Source organism: Macaca fascicularis, chromosome 13 (assembly GCF_037993035.2).
Source record: "Macaca fascicularis isolate 582-1 chromosome 13, T2T-MFA8v1.1".
In the NCBI taxonomy this organism is placed as follows: Eukaryota; Metazoa; Chordata; class Mammalia; order Primates; family Cercopithecidae; genus Macaca; species Macaca fascicularis.
In genome coordinates this window covers 42,240,766-42,264,865 of record NC_088387.1, presented here as the reverse complement: position 1 = coordinate 42,264,865, position 24,100 = coordinate 42,240,766, and the positions used below count along the sequence as shown (strand labels likewise).

The following is a 24,100-nucleotide window of genomic DNA, read 5'->3' as shown; positions in this document are numbered from 1 at the left end:
CTTCCCCTGCCTCGCCGCTCCGGCGATTCAGCTCCAGGTCCCCGCCCGCAAGGTAACGCGGTTGTCATGGACACGGCACTTGCGCCCTACGGAGTTGTCCCTTCGCCGCTGTCCCCTCCCCCCACCTGCGGCGCCGAGCCGGCCGCGCCTCCAGAGCTCCGCCCCACACCGCCCCGCCCTTTCGGGCGCTCCCCAGGCCGCGCGCGCCCGCGGCCCCCCTACCCACCCACCCCTCGAAGCCCGGTGCCTTTCCAGGCGCCGCGGAGCCACGGGGACCGCGGGGGCGCGCGAGCGAGCAGCGGCCGCGCATGCGCACTGGCTGCCTCCCCTAGCGGCGATCCGGGCCGCTGCCGCTCGCGCTTGGGCAGGACGCGGGGCGGGCGGGGGGGAGGGGGGAGCGGCTTCGCTTCCAGCCCCGAGTGAGGCGGAGACCCGGGCGGGCGGGCAGAGCAGGCGGCACCGCACCTCGGCCAGAGGCGGCTGCAGCAGCTGCTGCCCTTGTCCCTGCCGCCGCCTCTCCAGTCCCTTCTGTGATTACCACTCCAGCTGCTGGGAACGGGCGAGAAAGAGGAGGCGGCGAGAAACTCCCACCGACCCACAGAGGTGAGTCCCGGGCAGAGCATCCTCCATCCTTGCCTGCCTCCCTCCCTCCCTACCTCCCTCCCTCCCATCCTCTCCATCCTCCCCCCTCCCCGCTCCCCAACCCTCCCTCCCTCATCCTTCCCAACATCCCTCTCTCCTCTCCCCTCCTTTCTCCCTTCCAGCCTTTCTTTCATCCCTTTCTTCCTCTCTCCCAGCCCCACTTCCTTCCCACCCTTTCTTTCTTCCCCGTCTTCCTTGCAGCCACTCGCGCTAGAGCACAGCTCTGCATCCCTTTCCTCTTGTCTCCATCTCTTTTTCCCCCTTTCTTACCTCTTCCCCGGTGGGAGGGTGGGAACATCCCTTCCCTGCTACAACTGTCCGGATTCAGGGGTTCCAGAAAATTGGGTGCATATACTGAGAGACACACTCTTAAACAGCGGGTGCCCTGCAGGTTCCTAAATTTTTAGGATGAAGGGTCAAGTTGGGTAGAGTACTGGAAACTGGAGGGAGAAGGGGATCGAGGAAGAATCTATGGATTTGTGCTGTATTAGGGTGGGGGTGGGGAGGGTTGTCACTTGGACATGTTGCCAACAGCCCCCATACCCCTCTTCAGCAGTTTCTTTTCTTCTTCTGGGAATTACATATTCCCAGTGTGTATCTCACCAATTTAAAATCCAGCTTTCCCTGCTTTGATTGTCTCCGTGAGAAACCACAACGAAAGAGGAGAAGAGAGGAAAGGAACAAGAGAGAAAAAGGGGAGGGGAGAGGAAGGGAGGTGGCAGTGTAAGCTTGTGTTCTTTTCCCCTAGGCCTCTGTGGATTGACATTTTCAAACCACCCGCCTCATATTTGGCTTGGAATTGAACCCGTGTGTCCTTGGTCCTGTCACTACCTACTTCAAAGGCAGAAACTCTCTAAACTTTAATGCCTGTGCACCACAGCATTATTTATGGAATGTTTTGCTCAGCATGCAAAATACCAAGATAGAAAGGTTTGGGAAAATAGGGAGCAGAAGGGTGGAAGAGATGTACTTTTGTTCATCATGGGTTAACTTCTCAAGTAGGATAATGGTTAGACAGTTTTGGAGAAATGAGGTTATACTCCACAGACTTGTAAATATACCATTTAGATGGCATTAGGTGCATTATAGCCTTTAAGAGACACCCTTACCCATTTTCACCCACCTCATAGGAACCCTCAAGATGTTTGAAGAGAAACATACTGTGTGATTCTGTTTGTGGCTTACACCAATGGAAAAGTTAAATTAGCTTCAGAACCATTGTTAATAATTTAAAATTGCTGTTGGTTTTACATCACTTATTTTCACAGAATGCTATAATTTACCTTGCACTCTTTAGCTTGCATTCTAACCCCTTATATTATACATATTATTGGCAATTTGGCAATTCTTTCTGTTAGCATTGCTGCTGTAAAGTTTATTTATACATGGCGGGACAACCATGCCTCAGAATGTTTAGTATATTTATCATCTCAGAAGGGTCCAATAGTGTAAGTATAAATCAAAAATGGATATTTTGAAGCCTATATTTTGTCCTATTTATGTTCTCCTAAAACGACAGACCAAAACACCTTAATATCTTTAGAATGGCTGTGTTTTGTGTTTAAAGAGTGTGTGTGAGGGACCAAAATTAATGGTGGATTCATTGAAGTTGCCAGTAAGACACTATGCTATGGAACACATTATTGGTTTTTTTCTTTTCATTTAAATTATTATATGACAATAGTGCAATATGCAGTTTTGCATTTTATGGGAGTGTAAAGCAGGAGTTGAGATGAAGAGAATTGCCTTCCTAAGTGATTGAGTGCTGATTTGATGAAGAGCTGATAGTTAATCACCTGAGTCAGTGCTGGGGAAGTGTGTAATATTAGGAGTGATGGACTCCTTCAACTCCCCGTGGTAGGAATGCAATTCCATTAATGGCTTGGCTGACTCTTCAGCCATATAGCTAAAGCTTGGTTGAATTACCAGTGTTACCAACATCCTGATGCAGATTGCAGTCAACCCTGTGTGTATTGGAATGCTTGCATTACTTAATAGTGAACTTGTAGATAGGAGTGTTTTCCTTGTTGGTGTTCCTTTCCCTAGAATACCATGAAACAAGTGAAAGACTGTCATGTTAATTATATATGAGCATAATAAGTTAGTTTTGTCCAAATTTCTTTCAAAAGACTTTTCCCCTCCCAGTATCTCTGCTATTCTTTGTGGGGCTTCAGAGTTGTGAATGTGGGGAGGTGGCAGCCCCTCTATGGGCTTTGCTCTTTCTCTGTTGCAGTTTTTCTGCAGAGGGATGTGGGTGTATGCCCCAGTTTTTGATACTGTGCTTAGTATAGAAACACAGGTACTTTTCATATGCCTCCTTTGTAAACATTAGTCCACTGAATGGAAACAAAGCATACCAAGTTATTAAAGAACTAGAAAACAAAATAACATTTTGTTTACAGCAAAATTTTAAGAGACGTGAGTACAATTAATAAAATGTGCATTTTAGAAGAGCAACTAGTGTCTTTGAAAAGCAGCTTGCCTCCTTGACTGTAATCCAGTTTGCAGATAAAGACTGACTTCCTCTGAAGAATTTCATTTCTAGAGGCTTCTGCCTTTAGTTGACTGGACCTTTAAAAATCCATGATACAATAAAGAGCCAATAGAACATCTTATGGACCCCTGTAAAACGTATTTTGGATATATTCTCTGTGTCTCCCTCCCTCAGAGCTCTTAATACCTGCCTAACCCTAGGCTGAGCGGTGTGAGGTATTCCAAGGAAGTAGAAAGAAGTAAAAAACACTGTCTTTGACCTCAGCTTACAGTCTAGTTGAGGAGAACAGGCATTTGCATGAGGTCCTATTTCACAGTGGCAAAGAACAAGATCTTTGGAGAGAGCTTTAGATGTCAGTACAGGCTCTAGTTCTTAGGAGTATCGTGTCCTTGTGTACAATTTAAATCTATTTTTTTTTTAATCTATAAAATGAAAATTGTAGGGGACTGATTCATGGGCTTGCTTTAAAGGTTAAATGTGTTTAGCAGAGTACTTGGTACAAACAAAACATATATTAAGTAAACATTATTATAATTAGGAGAAATAGTTTAAACACATTCCAAGACCATATATGATTATGTACTAGAAAGACAGAAGCGCAAGTAAGTACTAGAGGAATTGTGAAGAAGACGGGTGTCTGTGTAGCTGGGAAAATGTTATATTCGGTAGTAGCCCTGGAGCTTGGACAGAGACTCCTATGAAGGATTTCATGCAGGGTGGGCACCACAGCTGGAACAAAAGCAGAGAGGGAGGAAAAGGCATTGTGTGTTTGAATTACATTAGGGAAACTATTTACTGGAAGATTTGGCATGCAGGTGAGTGTATTGAAAGGTAGAGTGCATACAGTCAGAGTAATTATACTATCACTGAGTTAAGACAACTTCTAATGTGGGATCCGTTTCATCACATAGAAGGTTCAGCTACCCATGGAGGTAGTTTCAGTTCTTTATCTCACCTAAAGCCCCATCCCAAGACATGGAATCTGTGATCGGTGTCATAGTGAGGACCCAAAATATTCTTAGGTCTTTTCTTTTAACTTCAAGGCGGAGGAAAAACTTGACCTTTGCTGAACAGTAAAGATTTAATATTATGGTTACTATAACTCTCCCTCGTGTTTCCTTATCCCATGAATATTCCAGAACTATATCTCGTAGTATAATAACTAAAATTATTTTATTTTGACCTATATGAAGCCAGTACTTGTTAGGGTAATTGTATTTCCAGGGGCTTATTTATTTATTTATTTTTCACTTCATGGTTGACTTTTCCTAATTACAAAAGCCCCTTTTCATTGGCGTCCAAGATTATTAATAAATTCTAAATGGATGATGCTCTTTCAGTTTTGTGGCTGTGAGACTAATATGTGATGAGGATAGAGAGTCTAGCAGGGAACTTGCATGGAGCAGGTTAAATATACGCTCTGTGTGGAGTGACAGATGCTCACTGGCTACATCTGTTGGCACACCTTTGTTTTTAGTTGAGGTTCATAAACTATTTTGAAAAATGTATCCATAAAATCTTTATCCAACAGCATAAGGGATATGAATTGAATTCTTTTATTCAAAAATGGATTTCCAGAAAATTTTACCCACAAGTTTGAAGTATCAATATTTATTGTGCTCATGTTTAACCCATTTTAATAGACACAATTTCATTGTTTTCTCCAAAATAGTAAAGTGTTTCTCATATATTTCTGTTTTGTAGTTCAAATAATATACAAGATTGTCCTCCTGAATATTATCTTAAGATATATTAGTCATGAACACAAATATATTTTTAAAAGCTAATGTAAATATACTTCTAAAAACTAACAGACCATAGAGTATAGTAGTTTTATTTTCTATATTGAGATCTTTCTTAATTGATGTTTTAAAAATTCAGCAGATGTAAATAAAACATTTTTGGATGTATTACTACTAGTCAGCTTTATATTATACTACCAGAGATTTTTGACACATTTTACTTTTGACATTTTTGTTTTCCTTACAGGTGAATTTTTATCTTAGAGCTGAATTCTAACTCAACCATAAATTTGCATTCTATACCTCTTTGAAATTATTACTCGTAACACGTTGTACAAAACATAGTGATAGTCTAACTTTAGAGACCTTAATTTTCTAGGGCTTTACTACTGAACACTATTTTATTTTTCCTTTTTATTAATAGACCTTATCTGTGTACATAACTATTAGACTATTCCATTTCAGGTATTAGGAAAACTTGCTTTAATAGGAGTGAAAAAAGCAGGTATGTTCCCCATACATGAGGGTAGTAACCAAACAGGGAGGTGGAGTAAGGATGAGACAGAATGAGTTAATTTCATCTTCTCTTTTGAGCTGAAGGATGTATAACTACCTGTTTAGGGGTTTTATATATTTTTGCTGTGATGTCTACTATAATCTATATTTTAGTTGTTTCAAAGTAAATTTTATATGTATTTTCAATCGATAATTTTTAAAACTAGAGCATGAATGAAAAAAACTAGTGTAAATCATATGTTGATTTTTCAATATCTTGCTACTTGCAGACATCTGGCTGTTTTGTTTGTTAGGCAGTTTTGAGGGAAGGCAGGTAATATATTTATGGGACATATTGAGATGGAGGTACATTAAATAAGATCCTAACTTGCTGCAGTGTTTCTACATTAAATGAGTGGACATGCCACAGGGCTAGAGATTACAAAGTCCTTGAGTTGTTATGGTCTCAAGGGCCACAGAGCCGTAGTAGAAAATTAATAGAAAGCTTCTGAGATGTTCATATTGTGCAAATTGAGTTTATGTTGTTCGTTGTGTATCTGCAGTAAATCCAATATCTTTTTTATGGTCCCTTGATGTTTTGGAAAGAAAGCCAAGGACTCTTGATGGAGCTATGTCAGTTGCTTTTCCACATCCCACCCAGAAACCACACGGACTCCAGAAATCTCCAGAGGATCTGATGTTCCCATGTTTTATTTGTAAGCATTCGGTGAAAATTCAGTCTTCCCAGTTTATCTTAAATTCATAGGGCCTGAAGCAGTTGTTAAATATCATCAGTCTATCTCTCAGTGAGGAAGTAGCAATGTCCTTTAACTACTTTAGAAATAGCTAATTGTACTCAATTGTTTCCAGGAAAGGGTATCCTACAATTCTTTAGAGTTTACCACTTCATTCTGTTTCTTCAGTCATTGATAATTTCCAGAGTAATTTCACAAAATATGTTGTTGTTGTTGTCGTTTTTCTAATGTGCAGAAGTAGCACAAAGAAGTGTATACAAGACTCAAATTTCCTGGGGAAGCCCAGGTACAGTGGCTCACACCTGTAATCCCAGCACTTTGGGAGGCTGAGGCTGGCATATCACCTGAGGCCAGGAGTTTGAGACCAGCCTGGCCAATATGATGAAACCCCGTCCCTACTGAAAATACAAAAATTAGCTGGGCATGGTGACGGGTGACTGTAATCCCAGTTATTTGGGAGGCTGAGGCAAGAGAATCGCTCGAACCCAGGAGGCAGAGGCTGCAGTGAGCCAAAATGGTGTCACTATACTTCAGCCTGGGCAACAGAACAAGACTCCGTCTCAAAAAAAAAAAAAAAAAAAAAAAAAAAAAGTCTTGGGGAAAAATAAATCTGTATGTAAATTCATCTCTTTACTGCACTTACGCTTTTCATGTATTTTTTAAATTATGTTACGTAGCATGAATTCATTCAACAGGTATTTTTTGAAAATACCTGCTCTGTGCAGAGCATTGAGCTAGAGATTATAATTTTATAAGCACACTGAACCAAGGCACCTGGATTCCTCTCCAGGTTTTCAGCCAGCTAATTAATTTGTTATGTGACTAAGTAAGCCTCAAACTCTCCAACCCTTATTTATTTTATCTGTCTTTTGAGTCAGTTAGACTTACATCTAGCTATAACATTCTGTAATTCTATATCTCAATTTTCCTTAAAATTTCAAGGCAAAATGATTTATTTTCATTGTGTTCCATTTGTTTTTTCTTTCTTTTGAAACATAAACTTCTGCTGCATAAGAAAAAAAAAACAAAACAAAAACTTCACCTTCAGTGGCATATGCTTTCCCTTTCCCAATAAAATTGCAAATTTAGCTTCATGGTCTCTGGGCAAACTGTGAGGGACTAAGTAACCTGTCTTTTCTTATCTCTCCATCCTTCCCTCTCTTTCATTTTGAAAGTTCTTCCTACACTAAAGGTACAAGTCAGTTGCTGCCACTATTTAGGGACTCTCCCAGTGTGTGGTTGGCTTGTTTCGGCCATGCCAATGTTTGTGAAAGACTATATGGCATTTATGCATTTAGAATGAAGTAATGTTTATTTAAGAAATTATATATACTTTAAGATTAATATTTCTGCCTCAGGCATAGCAAAGCCTTGCTTGTCCCTTAAATTCTGTTTCAGAGGACCTGGTGGTGTCTTCCTACCAATCAAGCTCCAAATTCCCATTAAAATTCTTTTAGTAAAATTTTGGGCATATGTTTTATACAATAAAGTGTACCCATTTTAAGTGAATACTTTGTTGTTGATTGACAAACACACCTGTGTAACTGTCAGTGTGATCAAGATACAGAATATATCTGTTACTCTAAAAACTTCTCTTCTGACGAATCTGCTTTCTCTATAGATTCATTTTTCCTATTCTAGAAATTGATATAGGTTGAATCACAGAATATGTACTCATTTTTATATTCCTTTTTTCGTTGAGCATAATGTTTGTGGAATCAATCTATGATTTTGAGTATATAAACTTCTAGAAGAAAATGTAGGAGATAATCTGTGATTTTGGATTAGGCAAAGATCCCTTAGGAATCAAAAAGCACTAATCATAAAATTTAAAAGAAAAGATGTATTAGACTTTATCAAAGTTAAAGAAAGAAGTTTTGCTCTTCAAAAGACAAAAGATTTGTTAGAACTACGTATCTCTCTCTGGATACTTGACAAAGGACTTTATCTAGACGATGTATAGAACTCTTGCAACTCAATAAGAAGACAGGCAATCTGTCTAAAAAATGAACAAAATATGTGCAGAGATATTTCACACAAGAAAATATACAAATATCTAACAAGCACATGAAAAGGTGTTTCACTCTATAATTCACCAAAATAATTAAATTTAAAACCACAATGTGATACCACTATCCCAACACTAAAATGACTAAATTATAAAGACTGGCAATACCAACTTTTGGAGAGAATGTGAAGCAACTGTGATACTCATACATTGCTGGTGGGAATGTAATACTTTGGGAAACAGTTTGGCAGTTTCTCTTAATGTTAAAAATACTCTTACCATACGATCCAGAAATTCCACTCCCAGGTGAAATGAACACATATGTACAAGGACTTTTGCATGAAAATTAATAACAGCTTACTCATAATAGCTTCAAACTAAAAACAACCAAAATATCTATCAAATTCCTATTTGAAAGTTACTCCTTTGAGATAGAGAACAAAGCTGCTCATATATATATATATATCTCATATATATATATCTCATATATATATATATCTCATATATATATATATATATATCTTTTAAGGTGCACTATTTAATATATGTTACCTGGCAGAAAGGAAGGGGAATACATTGGAAAAGATTTCTAAAAGTGACAAGAAATGCAGAGGATGGGAGACCTGGGCTTAGTTTCTACTTTCTGCATTTCTCCTGTCTGTGCTCAGTCTGTGTGTTGACTGCTTTCTCAGCCAGTGCTTTGATCACTTTTTTAGTTCCTAGCATACCGTCATGCAGCAGCAGTGTCTCGTCCTGCAGAATGAGGAGGTATTTGCCAAAAACCCTCCTGCAGACTTCTCTCTTATGTCACTGGCCAACACTGAATCACATGAACATTCCCAATCTAGTCAATGGCAAGGGGAATGGGTATACCATGAATGACAGGCTTAGACTAAATCAGGATTTACCGGCTGGGACTACATATGGGATTAGCATTCACTGGGTGGAGAAGGTTAGGGTATTGATGAATAGAGTAGCAATTCTTTTAATAAGGAAGGGGTAAATGATTGTTGGGTAAGTAAGCAGCAGTGTTTATTACAATTTGACATAGAGGCCTGCCTTGTTCTCAGGTTTTGGCAAGAGGTTGAAGCATAAAGCTGAGATTGTGGTCAAAACTTTTTATTGTGAGAGAGTGTATGCAGAAACAGGTGATGGAGGGCAACGTAGCACAAGAAGGAGAAAATTTAGATCCTAGCCCAGAGCATGAACTGGAGGGGGAGGGAATCTGGACCCAAGGGAACAATTTAAAGTGGGCAAGCATAAAAATAGTGACAAGCAAAGCCAAGCACATTGGGGCCCATGGAGTTGGGACAGGAAGTAAAAGTCAGTGCTGGCAGTAGTCTGGAATCCAGGCAGGCAAATTCAATTGCAGTTTGCCCATCTGTGAAATCAGGACCTCAGGCAAGAATATTTTCATGTTTTGCTTGTTAAGGCAGAAGCCAAAACAGTAATTATTTTCTACTTTTTTTCCTGAGGTGTTCTCAACCACTCTAGATTCTGTCTTAAGGATAGTAATTCCTTCATAAATGCTTGTTGATTGAACTAAGTCTCTGAGCTCGCTCCATCTTCAAACAGATCCTCAGATTTCTGGTCGTATGTAACAGCCATTTATCAAATGCTTTCCTTCAAGTTATAGAAACCACTGTTTTGGGGGATACAGTCCCGGAGCCATACATGAGTTAAGAGACAATGCCTTGTCTCATAAGTTGACAGTCTAGTAGGGGCTATGAGTACCTGAACAGTTTAATACCAGACAGAACGATGGACTGTGTCCTGCAGTGTGGTACTGACGCCACAGTGGCGTGGGGCAAAAATCCAGGCTGACACAGAATCAGCAACTTTGCTTCAGCAATGGATGGGAATAAGATTGTGGAGCGGGGAGGTGGCCTTGTATTAGTACTTTCAGATTCAGTCCTGTCTTGGTCTGGGAACTGGGACAGGGCTGGCCTGGCAGGGAGTTGGGATCAATGAGCACAGCAGTGGGAGAGGTGGAGAAATCATATTCAGGAGAACTAAAGCTGGGACACTGATAGCTACTCAGTAGCTGAAAAGTGAGACTAGAGTGAAGGGGAGAGGCTGGGAGTACAGAAATATTTTGGCATTATCTATACAGAGGTATCTCAAGAATCCAATAACAGAAGATACATTGTTTCAAAAAGAACATGTTTTGTCTTTTGCACTTACAGTAATAAATGCCCATTGTAGAACATCTAGAAAATAACAAGAAAAAGAGTCTGGAAAATAAAAATCACTGCAGTCCAACTATTCAATGAACATTTGGTGAATTTCTCCCCCCACCATGAGTATATCTGAGTTTATCATATAGTGAGGGTGTTTTTAAGCACAGCCGAGATCGTAGGTCTGTATAAATTTGTGTATTATTTTCAACGAAATAAATGTGTTTCCTGCCATAATAAAAATTCTTCCTCTACATTAGTTTTTGTGTAACATTGCTTTTTTTTGGAATTTAAGTATTCAATTTTTGGCTGTCTACAGAGATAAAATGTCTGGGTTGATCTGCCTTCAATATGGGCTGTGGCATGGGCAGAAGATTGATTTTGGGGGCCCCAGGAGACTGCTTCAAAGGAATAGAGGTCAAGGTTTGTGTAGCTGTGTATATACATATAATTTTTTTTTCTTAAATGGTGACATGATGTTCTATACTTTATTTTCACTTTACGTATAGTTTAGAGAGATCTCCACACTGGTACAAAAATATATACCCCATTGTCTTTTAACTCTTGCCTATTATTTTATAGTGTGGTTGTACCATGGTTTATTTAATCCTTATATCCATGTACATTCAGTTTGTTTATGCTATTATGCTATTTCAAACAGTGCTAAGATGAACATCCTTATACAGGTTTATTTTCTACATGTACAAATGTATTTTTTAAAGGTAAACTCATAAATGCAATTGTTGAGTCATAAAGTGTGTGAATTTTAAATTTTAATAGTGCCAAATTGCTCTTCCAATTGTTAGTACCTTCCGCCAACAATATGAAAGTGCATATTTCTTTACCCTTTTGCCAATACATGATAATTTTAAACTTGTAAAAGTTTACCAATGAATAGGTAAGAAGAATACTTCTTTTTTATATAAATTTGTTTCCCAGGTTTCTAGAGGTTGATTATCTTTTCATTTGCTTTTTGTCTAATGGCCTAATGTTTTGTCTTTGCTGTGATGAGTGTGTTCATGTTTTCCAAGTTTTTTTGCATGAGTTACTTATCTTATTTTAATTTAAGGACTTAATTATATTCTCTGGGTATAGATAATTTTTTTTTTGTTATTCCTGAATAAATCATATACTGTTAAAACTACTATTATGATTTTCGGTAGGTGATGGTTTTTTTTCCCAAAGTTTCATCTCTATTTTTACATCTTTATTTTCAGAAAAATATGATAATCGGGTTATCAATTTTAAAACAACACTGTATTTTAGTTAGTATTATATTTAATTTAAGATAATTTTGAGGGAGAAGTGACAACTCTCAATTCATAATCTTTCCATCGGCATGTCTCTTTATTTATTCAAGTCTTTTTTGTGTCCTTCAGTAACATAAATAGCCTCCTTTATAGAAGGAAATATTTCTCATTTTGTGTTATTACTATCTTGTATGAGTTTTTATTGCTGTTGGGAAAGGGATTTTATTCTTTAATATTTCCTAATAGGTTATTGCTGATGTAGAAATTATTCTTTTCGATTTTTATATTTGGTTTTGTCTCCTGTCACCTTGTTGAAATACTTATTGGTTCAAAAAATGTGCCCTTGTGTTTTTCTTATCAATTTGTATTACCTCTTTTATATGTTAAGATAAGAGTTCATAGTTTAAAAATACACACACACACCCCCCCCACTTGCAAGGCTTATTTACATGAAAATGGTAAAATATAATACTCATACTTTTTATTTTAGTGTCTTATAATTTTAAATAATTTTGTTTTCTTCTACCTTAGATTTGGTGTGAACTGAGGCACTCTTCAGGTTGGAAATACACTGTCTATACTGTGCTCCAAACACACCTTTTTTGCTTTTAAAATTATTCTCAATATCTCTCTTTTCCATGGTAACCTAAGTATATTTATACCAATATCAGTACATTTGTGAATCTTTCCCTTTGGAGTAAGCATAGTGTGTACATGAATTTCATATACTCACTTCCAGAAATTTACTTGGCATTTGTATAGATGTTTCTCAGTATTCCATGGTGTTTTTTTGTATGCCATTCAAAGGCATGGGCCATGTCTTTTCTATATCTTGGATAGAGTTGAGTGAATAATGATCTAGTGATGGTGACAACATGTTTGATTATGCTAATGCCTGTGATAGTAAACTTTTTTTATTTATCTAAGTGACTTTATTCTTTGGATATCTGATTTTTAAAATATTTTGTCATTATTTGCATATCGAAGCTGTTGTGCTAATACAAGACCTTCATTCCACATCCAGCATTGTTTGTTAGAAATGTGTCCGTTTTGATACAATAGCCAATACAGCAGCACTAAGAAGCTTTTACAGTCTCCAGTTCTTACCCAGAATTTTACTTTTTGGCAGTAAGATCTTCTTATTCAAACTCGAGAGGAAGCTTAACTTGGGTAGTATTTTCATGTTTTTTCAAATCAGGAAAATGGTTATTTTGAATGAAAACCTTTCACTGATTATGCACATTGAGAAAATGGGCTAATTGCCTTGAATTGTAATTGTTCATCTGGTCTAGTCTTTATGCATACATATCAGTATTGATTTATCATTAATGAAGTCATCACCTTAAAACCCTGTGATCCATTCTATTAGGTTGGTGCAAAAGTAATTGCTGTTTTTTCCATTAAAGGTAATGGCAAGATTGCTTTTACATTACATTATTAAAAGTAATGGCAAAAACCTCAATTACTTTCGTACCAACCTAATAAGTTAGTTTAAGTAGATAATATACTTTTTACTGTTGAAAACAGGCATTTCACTTTGTAGAGTATTGACTGTGTATGTGAAATTAGTAGCAAGTGGTAAGTCATGCTACATAGAATTGCAAGAGACTTTTATTAGTGCTGAATCACTGAATCTAGTTTAAAAATTTGGTTAGCTTTCTTTTCTTAAAGAATTATACCATAAAAACGAGTTAAAGTAATACTAAGATAAGTTTGAATAAAACTATCAGTTAACAACATATAGCTGTTTTCTGTTCTAGTTTGCTTGAATAATTTGAGGTGCTTCTGTCTATTTGATGAAATTTTCGTGATGACTGGTTGCCTTTGGAAATAATTTTTTGTTTGCTGTTGCTGTTATGAATAGCTGACCTCTTAAATCCAGGCATATACATTTTATTGTTGCTCATTTTATCTTACAGTTGCAGAGTTGTTCTTAACCAAGGCAAGTGAATACCATATGAAATAAATACTCCTTTTTGAGTATGAATTTAAAATATTTTATATCAAACTTATAAGTAAGTGGCATTATAAAATGTTTCAACTGGTAAAATGCTAACTTTAAATAGCTTTTATTTTTATACTTTATTATAATTATAAAACAATCTATACTGTTACTATTTGTCTTTCACTCCAGAAAATGCAAATCGTTAGTGAAGATACTAAAGGCTACAAAATATCATTAAAAGAATTTAAACAAGACTTTAAAAATTGAAATATATGCATGTTCACAAATGAGAAGACTTAATATTAATTAGGCAAATTGATCTAGAGACTCCATGCTATTGCTGTGAAAATCCCAGCTTCCTTTTTTCTTTTGCAGAAATTGTTATGCTCATTCTAAAACTCATTTATAAGAATAGTCTAAAACAATCTTAAAAAAGATGAACAAAGTTGGAAGACACACTTAATATCAAAACTTACTGCAAAAGTGTAATAATCAAAACTAAGTGGTATTAACATAAGCATAGGCATTTATTTTACTGGAATGGAATTGAGCATTTAGAAATAAACCCATATATTTATGGTTAATTGATTTTTCAACAAGGGTGACAAGACAATTTAATGGGGGAAATAATAGTTTTTTAAACAAATGGTGCTGAGACAAATGAATAAACATTTACATGAAAATGATGAATTTGTATCTTCTCCCAAATACAAAAATTAATGGTAGACTTCAGTATGCATTATAGACCTGAGTATGAGAGCTAACTGTGAAACCCTGGAAGAAAATGTAGGTATAAATCTTAGTGACCTTGGATTAGGCATTAGTTTCTTGGATTAGGCAGTAGATTTTTAGATGTGACACCCAAAGCACGAGCAGTAAAAGAAAAATAATGTAAATTGGACTTCATCAAAATTAAAAACCTTTACGCATCAAAGGACACCATCAGGAAAATGAAAAGACAGACCACAGAACGGGAGAACATATTTACAAAACATATCAACAAGAATCTATTCTTCAAAATATATAAATAACTATATAAAGAACTATTACAAGTTAATAATAAAAATAATACCTACATTTAAAAATGGACAAAGGACTAGAATAGACATTTCTCCAAAGAAGATATACGAATGGCAAATAAGCACATGAAGAGATGCTCAGCATCATCAAGTGAATGCACATCAAAACTGCAATGAAATACGAATTCACACCTACTAGACTGGTTCTAATAAAAAGGAATGTTAGGCCGGGCATGGTGGCTTACGCCTATAATCCCAACATTTTGGGAGAGTGAGGCAGGTGGACCACAAGGTCAGGAGATCGAGACCATCCTGGCCAACATGGTGAAACCCCATCTCTACTAAAATTATAAAAATTAGCTGGGCGAGGTGGCGGGTGCCTGTAATCCCAGCTACTCGGGAGTCTTGCTTGAACCCAGGAGATGGAGGCTGCAGTGAGCCGAGATGGTGCCACTGCATTCTAGCCGGGCAACAGAGGGAGACTCCATCTCAAAAAAAAAAAAAAAAAAAAAAGGAACATTAATAACAAATGTTGCTAGGGAATGTGGGGAAATTAAAATCCTTATACATGAAGGTGGAAATATCAGTGTAAATTTAAGGGGAAATATAAAATGGTGCAGCTAATTTGGAAAACAGTTTGGTAGTTCCTCAAAAAGTTAAATATAAAATTTCCTTATGACCCAACAATTCTATTCTTAGATATGTATTGAAGAGCAGCAAAAAAATATGTTCACACCAAACTCTGTACATTTATATCCATAGCAACATTATTTATTATAGCCAAAAAGTTGAAAAATCTGATGTCTATTAATTGCAGAATGGGCACACAAAATAAGGTATATTTATACAATGGGATAATATTGCACCATAAATAGGAAAAAGTACTGATACACGTGAAACATGGATAACCCTGAAGATATTGTGTGAAGTGAAAGAAAGCCAGGCACAAAATGTCACATATTGTTTGACTGAATTTATATAAAATGTCTAGAATTTGCCAATCTATGTAGACAAAAACTAGTGGTTGTCAGGGGTTGGGAGAAAGGAGGAATGAAGAATGAATGCTAGCTAGTAGGTGTACTTTTTTTTTTTTTTTTTTTTTTGGAGACATGGGAGACAGCGTCTCACTCTGTTGCCCAGGTTAAGTGCAGTGGTGCAATCATAGCTTACTGCAGCTTGAACTCGTAGGCACACACGGTCCTCTCCCCTTGGCCTCCCCAGTAGCTGGGATTATAGGTGTGTGCCACCATGCTTGGCTAATTATTATTATTATTCTTTTTTTGTAGAGACAAGGTCTTGCTGTGTTGCCCAGACTGGGAGTTTTCCTTTTGAGATGATGCAAATTCTGGAATTAGGTAATGGTGGTGGTTGCACATACTGTTTGTGCATATACTATAAAATATCCACTGAATTGTACACTTTAAAGTGGTAAATATTGCATATGAATTATGCCTATAATGTGAGGCAAACAAGTCCAATAATTGTGATTTTATTTGTTTTTCCATTTGGAATGTAGAAGTTACTCCTTGTCATAATGTTAAATCATTTATTTTCTCACTAGAGTTGAACTTAAAGCCAATTCACATTGTAGAGTACAATTGTACTATGGTCATATAATCACATAAATGAATATTTCTTTACTTTGAAAATGACATTTAATTATGTTTATATCTAGCCATAATATAGCTGAAAAGGCATTTCTTAATTGCCTTTCTTAGGTAAGGTACTCTGTTTGTGATACCAAGATAGGTAAGACATGGTTTCTACCCTTAGGTCATCCAGTGGTATATAGTGTGAAAGTGCGACCCATGAACAAACTGAAGAATATGACATGGAATAGAGGTATATCGGAAGTTATAGATAGCAGTGATGAAGGAGTGTTTAAAGTAAAACAGAATTAGACAAATGTCAAGAAGATTCACATTTCAGTAGGAACTTGAAGAACATGTAAAAGTTTCCTATAAAGATAAATTAGGAAATAGCATTCCAGGTTGAGGGGAAAGCATGAAGGTAGGAATGTCAGTGTAAATTTAAGGCTCAACAGATCCTGCAGTTGCCAGAGTACTTAGAGGAGGGATGAGGCATGAGGAGGTGGTAAGGAAGGAGACAATAGGACTGGTTATATAGAAGTGAGAAGACTTAGGAACCATCTAAATATGAGATTCAGGACAAAGGCAAAGACAAGGCTAACTGTGAATGTTATCACATGTCTTCTTGTGCGAAACATAATTTAGGAGTTAGCTGATGTTTGCTTTTGATGATGTAAAATATGAAGAGCTTACAGGACTTCCAGATGCAAGTCTTCAATAGACATTTAGGAATAAGGTCTTGACTTCTGAGCTGTTGGTATTCAAATTAGAAATTTTAGAGTGAAACAGGAGGTGATAGTTATAGCTGTGGAAGTAGATGACATGCCCTACAGTTGCATAAAGCATTATAAGTATGGGATCTGCATCTGCAGGAATACCACTGCCTAAGTGACAAATAATGAAAAACATTTAATGGGAAAGAAAGAGAGGAGTCACATAAGGGTATTTACCTCTGAAGTCAAGAAAGTCAGCAAAATGAAAAAGAAAACACACTTGGAAAAGAAAAATGTTACTTCTACTTTTAGCTTTCGGTTTGGATTTTTAGTCAGAACATACATAAGCAAAGAGATGCAGTTATAAGATCAAATCTTGCATCTGTTTACTGCTTCCAGCCATGAGGTCTCTGGGTTATGACAGTCAACAAGAGAAAGGAAGGGTAAGAAATGACTCAAGCAGATAATAAAGCCTAAACTGGGATGCTCCTCGCTGGACTAGGTTTGTAGCTCCTCGGTAGCTCTAAAATTTTAGCAGTTGTGCAGCCTGGTCTCAGGAGCCACTGGAGCTCTGCTGGTGATGAGAAGAGACTGTGGAAGCTGCTCAGATCAGGAGTCAGACAATGACCCATGACCACTTTGTGGTCTGCTCTGGAGGCTTTCTGTGGTGGGAGGTTAGGTTTGATTTCTCTTCATCCTGATTTCTGATATTTAAGCCAGCAGAATTTTCCTTCCAGCTACATTCTTTATCTTACTACACAAATCGATTATTGGTGTGGGTAACATTTTACAAATGAAGCTTGCTAAACTAAACTGTAACTCTTATGGGTTTAGTGGTTTGTGCAAAATATGCTTTCAGTAAAAGAACAAAAAAGCAGCATTTCTTGTTAACAGGATGCCTCACTTCTCCAGCAAAACAAAGGTATTTTACTGTTACTGTCCATACAACTAGCAGAAATAGTTTATTGATAAAAAGGAAACATATCTCTTTACTGACAAACCATTTCTAGTTTTCACACTGCACAATCTGAATAGGGAAGAGTGGAGAAGGGGGAGGCAAGTGCCTCATCGGTTGCCTTTTTTTTTTTCCTTAAGGTGTGAAGGAAGAGTTTCCCAAGTTTCCATTGTTTCCAGGCAGGAAAGGTGATCATCAGATGTTGTTGCACAGCTCAGGGAGGTTAAAGACTAAAGAGAGGCCGCTAGAGGCCACTGTATTTGTTGAGTAAGAAGTGGATCTCACTTGATCTTTGCCAGAGTAGCTTCAGTCAAGCGGTCACCTCAGAAACCTGATAGTATTGAAGAGTCAGTGTAACAGAGAAATTAGATGTTGTGTGTTTCCAAAGATGTTTAGCAGACGTGGATGCTGAAAGGCAAGCGAGAGGGAAGCATAAAGAGGTTTAGTTTAGTGTGCTTTGTTTTAGGTGGAGCAGTTTGAGCACAGGAGAACACTCAGGATAGGGAGTTCATTGGTGAATTAGTTTCCTAGAGTAGATAGACAGAAATGGGTTTTAGAGTGTTAACACTTTTTAAAACTTTGTGCTTCATCTGAATAATTTATATTCTTTCTTGCCTTATTGCAAAGCCCAGATTAGAAAAAATTTGATGGAGGGGAGGAAAGAAGATGTCAAATATGCTTTGCTTTATATAGTAGATGGATTGCTAAAATCTCACTTTGTAATTATAACTACTAGGGAAGTTATGATTTAAAGAAATTCTTTTGTAAGGGAAATGCCACCTCTAGTTTTTATTAGTAAATAGATATGCTCATATATGTGTGTGTGTGTGTGTGTGTGTATATATATATATATATATTGCTTGAGGGGAGGAATAAATGACTTACATATGTTTCTTGATTTATTCTTTCATTTCTCTCATGTGCAGCGAATCATTTTATAAGCATTAAAATGCCAGACAGTTTGAGTTCTTAATTCTTACTTTGAATAAAAGTGTTGAAAACATAGAGACTTTGTCCTCAGACATGAACAATAGACTTTGTTGCCAAACTTCAGAAATAATCAAATGCTATGGTTTGGCATTTATATACCTACTAATTAGGAAATTAAATGATATTTCCATAGCAACGGAAACAGTCTCCTTGCACACTTGTTTTATGCCTGCAATAATACACAGCAGGGTGTCCAAGAACTTTAGCTTAAGGTCCAAAAGAGGCAAGGTGTGTAAGCATTGACACAAAAGATGCACACAGAGGTGTTATTGGATTTGTAAAGATGACATGAGTGGCTAAAATTATGTTAGTAATTTTTTTTTTTTTTTTTGAGATGGAGTCTCACTCTGTTGCCCAGGTTGGAGTGCAATGGTATGGTCTCGGCTCACTGCAACCTCCGTCTCCCAGGTTCAAGCGATTCTCCTGCTCTGGTTCCTGAGTCGCTGGGATTATAGGCTTGCGCCTCAATGGCACCTCAATGGCGCCTCAATGGCCACCTAATTTTTGTATTTTTAGTAGAGATGGGGTTTCACCATGTTGGCCAGTCTGGTCTCGAACTCCTGACCTTGTGATCTGCCGTCCTTGGCCTCCGAAAGTTCTGGGATTACAGACATGAGCCACTGCACCCAGCCATTAGTAGATATTTTTAAAAATAAATCCTCCATATGAATAATGTTATCGAGAAGGCCTAAAGAGTTTTCCTGAACTCTGTCACAGATGCTGGTTTGGTAAATGACTTCTCCAGTCTCAAGAATTCTACCATGATATTGTGGTATGCTTGAAGATGCTGAACTGACCAGTTTCTGTTCCACATGTTTTTGAAACAGACAGGGTTAATGGATAAAGTAATGTGGCCCTCTCAGCCCTCTTGGTGTCAGAAAATAAAGTTACAGGGATGGACTCTATCCCTAGAAAGTAATTCTGTACTACTCATTAGGAGAGTGACTTCATGAGATGTTTAAATAAGCTTTGTGAAGAATCTCACCCCTGTGAATTTAGGAGGTGAAAGAGAGTATTCACTTTTCTTAGTTCCTTCTAGCTTATGTCCCAAATGTATATTATAATTGTGCTATTTTGCAATAGTACTACTGTGATTGAATTAAAATTTAGAGATGGGCGTAGGTAGATTCATTGAATGTGCTTTAATACTTTAAAAATTTTCTTCCTGAATGCATTCTTCTGATTAACTAATTGATTTTTCTTTCGCCATCATTGGCTATTATTGACAAATGAACTTTCTAATCTCTCTGTTTTTCTCGCTGATGTAGTTTTGAATGACATATTTGTGAACCATCCAAAAACCTTCAAGCTGCTGCTTAATTCTGTACTGTCCTCTCATCACAGAATTAATTTAATCTGCTCTCTCAGTCTCTGTCTCTGTCTTTCTGTGTTCCTGAGTGTCATTTCTCCAGTGCTAAAACCCCTAATCTGGATGCACCTGCACCCGATTAATTGTTGAAGTTCTAATCTTCTTGCTGAAAAAGCATTCAGTGTGTTTCTCTGGCTGCCTAATTAACTCTAAGTGCCTTAGCCTACCACTCATGAGTCCTGTGTTCCAGACTCAAGCTCATAGCTCCTATTCCAAAAAGACATTTTCATGCTCCTCTAAGGGGACCCTCTTCCCTGACAGGTCTGAAACATTCCTCTCCAACATACCCCTGGCTCTTTTTCAAGGGCACCTGGGACTCATTTTTTGTTGTCTACCTAGGAGACCTACATGTCATTTAAGTCTATCTAATATGCAGTCTCCCTCCTTGATGAATCTGTATCTGATCCCTAAAAATGCTTCCATCTTACCGTCCTCCTTACTGCTATATACCTTTATCAGTTCCCCATTTTTGTTACACCTTTTCTTAGAGTTATTGCTGTATTTGTTGTCCTGGCTCCATACCCACTGCATAACCTGCACTCTTGACTGAGAATGTCTTTAAAGCAGGGATAAGCTTTATTCATCTAAGTATACCTTACAATGTATATCACAGAATTTAGCATATGGTCAGTAAATACAGGTATTCAGTAAATGTATTCAGTTTCAATATATTAACTTTTAAAACATGAAGTGAGTGGTAGTTTATAGAAATTTTGGTATGTTTGGAAATATCAATTTTACAGTATCTAAAAGTATATTACAACATTCTTTGAGACTTAGAAAAAAACACACTGAGTTCCCATGGGTTGCATTTTATCAACTAACCAGAGTGTATTAAATAATATAAAATTTTGTAATTATGTTATAGATGATGAGAGACACAAGTGGCCCCTAAACTGATTGAGATCTTAATAATGGCACATGTTCCTAATGGATTCAGAGATCTAGAAGAGCACCTTTTGTGGGATACTGGTCCTAAGCAATGCTTTATCAATCAAGTTCTGTTTACGGGTAAACTTGGGAAATGACTTGCTTTTTCTTCTAAAATGGTGTCTGACAGTCTCTGCCATTAAACAGGCAAACAAACAAATAGCCCAAGGAGGAAACAACAAAACACAATTAAACTACACTTAAATATCATATATCCATATATCCTACATTCATTTGACACAAAACCTCTCTACCAATCTGCCCTTTCCTGCCCGGCCTTGCTGGAATAGCAACTGGCTTCCTGCAGAGTCCACCAGAGGAAATACTGATCTGAGCCTTTATAAGGCTTTTTGTCAACTATGTTTGCTGCACAAATAATATTATAACTAAGGACATTTTTCAAAAAAGAGAAGTGTTATCCTTCTTGTCAAAATTGTGATGTATGTTGTTTGCATTTCTGTGTTTCTTTTCAGGCTTGTTTATATTCATTTTCAACATGGTTGTAGTCATAGAATACATATGACTTTATGTCATTTTAAAAAGTCATAGTTCCCAATTGTTACCTGTATTTAGTAATTATTATTTTATGGCTGCATTTTATTGCATGTTTAAACATTTTTATTATTTTTAGCTTTTATTTGTAAACAGTTTAGAAATGAACACCTTTAGGCACATTACTTTCTATTAAAAACTGAGTTTGAAGATCCTAAGAGTATAGATACCGAGTTGAAGGCTCTAGTGATTATGGCCATATTGTTTGCTAGAACGCTAGGATAAGTTTATATAGCTTCCTGCAGTATTTAATTATATCTAGTTCCTTCTCTGTCATGCTCGTAATAGGTATTCTTTTTCAATTTAATTATCTTAAAATGAAACTTGTGAACAGTTTTTTTTTTCCCTGTAAGCCTCATAGAGCTGAGGTAGATGAACATTAGTTTATTATAAAAAATGATTTATAGATAATTTTTGCTGCCCTTAAGCCATGATCACCTAGATACAGATATATTTATTCTAGTATTGATAGTGTATTTTCTCGTGAGTTCCTGTTTTTCATTTTTGATATCGTGCTTGTTGTCTCCAGTTTCTGAAATACAACATCTTTCTTGACTTTGTGATAACTTCAGCTGTGTTTTATATAGCTTTCCATTTGTGTGATTATTGGCTTCTCTTTCAAATATGTCAAGTTCTGGATAAATATGTTTTCATTTCTGATTTTTGCTGTTAATATTGTTATAGCCAATTAGTTGGTAAGATGGGTGAAAAAAACTTCTACAAAACAAATAGAAATACACATAACTATTTAATCTGATATTGAGTAGGGAAGGCGTTTCCAAGCATAAAAGGGAAGAAATTTAAAAGTAAACAACTAATAGATTAAATATGACATAATTTTTAAAAAATTACTTTAAAAGGGGGTAAAATAAAGAGATAAACTGTTCATGCAAAAAATTTTAATATGCGATGGACAAAATCTTAATATGTTTAATGGTTAATGAGCTCTTATATATCAGTCAATAAAAAGCCGTAAATACTTCTTTTGGAAAAATGAATTAACTATTTTTTGATGAACATATTTAGCTTTTTTTTTTTTTTTTTTTTTTTTGAGACTGTAGCCCTGGCTGGAGTGCAGTGGTGCAATCTTGGCTCACTGCAACCTCCACCTCCCGGGTTCAAGTGATTCTCCTGCCTCAGCCTCCCGAGTAGCTGGGATTATAGGCACCCACCACGACGCCTGGCTAATTTTTTGTATTTTTAGTAGAGACAGGGTTTCACCATGTTGGCCAGCTGGTCTTGAACTCCTGACCTCGTGATCCACCTGCCTCGGCCTCCCAAAGTGCCTCACCTCCTTTTACAGGAGTGAGCCACTGTGCCCGGCCCACATTTTGCTTTTATAATCAGGAAAAATAAATTTAGAAGTTATAATAAGTAGAATGTAAAACTTGGCATTCAAAACAATTATGCCCTTCAAAATCATTTATTCTTATATTTGTCCTTACTATCACATTGGATATGTAATTACATAATCATATATATATATATATAATGTTTTTTCAGGTATGAATGCTATCAGAATTTTAGCTTTCAGGGACTGGTCAAATATGAAGGTGGAGGAAAATCAAGGTGCTTAGAAGGTATTCCCAGAAAGAATTAAAGATAATGGCAGGGAGATAGTTAAGATTTTTTTATTTTCCAGGCTCTTGTATAGCTGCACATTGTCAGCTCTGTTGAAGAGTTGAAAAAAATTCTAGCCCAATTACCATGATTAGATCTGCCTTGCCATTAAATATCACTAATGTTTGTGAAATGTTTCAGTGGACATGTACGTGAACAGCTCTCAAGCTCTTTTCTGATTTTGACATTTTTAAGTTAACTAGATGGTGCCCAAGCTTCTTGAAGGGATGCAATGTAGACAGGTAATTTTCAGAGGGGTCACAGCAGGGAAGATTGGGTCAAGGTAATGAGGCACTGATTGGGGTCTGCTGAAAGGGGAAGAGAAGTTGCCAAAAATACAGAGATATGCAAAGAAAGCCATACCTAGATTCACATTGCCAGCCTCACTTTCCCAAGTGGCTATGTTTTCTTAATTTGTCAAGAGCTGAGTCATGTAATGAGGTGAGAGCATTACATGACTCTCTTTGGTTGATTCTGATCATATATCTATCTCTATTAAGGTGCGAGCTGTATGGTTTGTCATCATCCAGATTGGTAGGAAAAGTATAGGCACATTCAGGTTAATTCTCCAGTTGACCATCCTAGCTAATAGTGTACAGCTTCATAATGAAATGGCAAGTAACATCCAGAGAGATTCAGTTACTCCAGATACCAGTAGTACAATCTTAAAATTGCAAAACTGTGGCTTAAATATTTTTTGACTAATAATATCATTATAACAAGGTCTTCTAAAGTTTCCTAAGTTAGCATATATACACCTAAATATCTCTAAATAAGTGTGTGTGTGTGTGTGTGTGTGTGTTGTGTGTTCAGGGTGGGATACATGCATGCGTTTGCTTTGAGCTCATCCCCTAC

General features: G+C 37.1%; 1 protein-coding gene across 3 annotated transcripts in view; it reads left to right on the top strand.

The window, feature by feature from the left end:
* The first annotated feature begins 312 nt into the window (after window positions 1-312).
* The window catches only part of CTNNA2 (catenin alpha 2), a 1,160,134-nt gene continuing 1,136,346 nt past the window's right edge, over window positions 313-24,100 (top strand). For all 3 annotated transcript variants that reach the window (XM_045368554.2, XM_005575464.4, XM_005575466.4), the window contains exon 1: window positions 313-603. The gene's annotated coding sequence lies outside the window, so the exon portion shown is untranslated. The remainder of the gene's footprint in view (window positions 604-24,100) is intronic.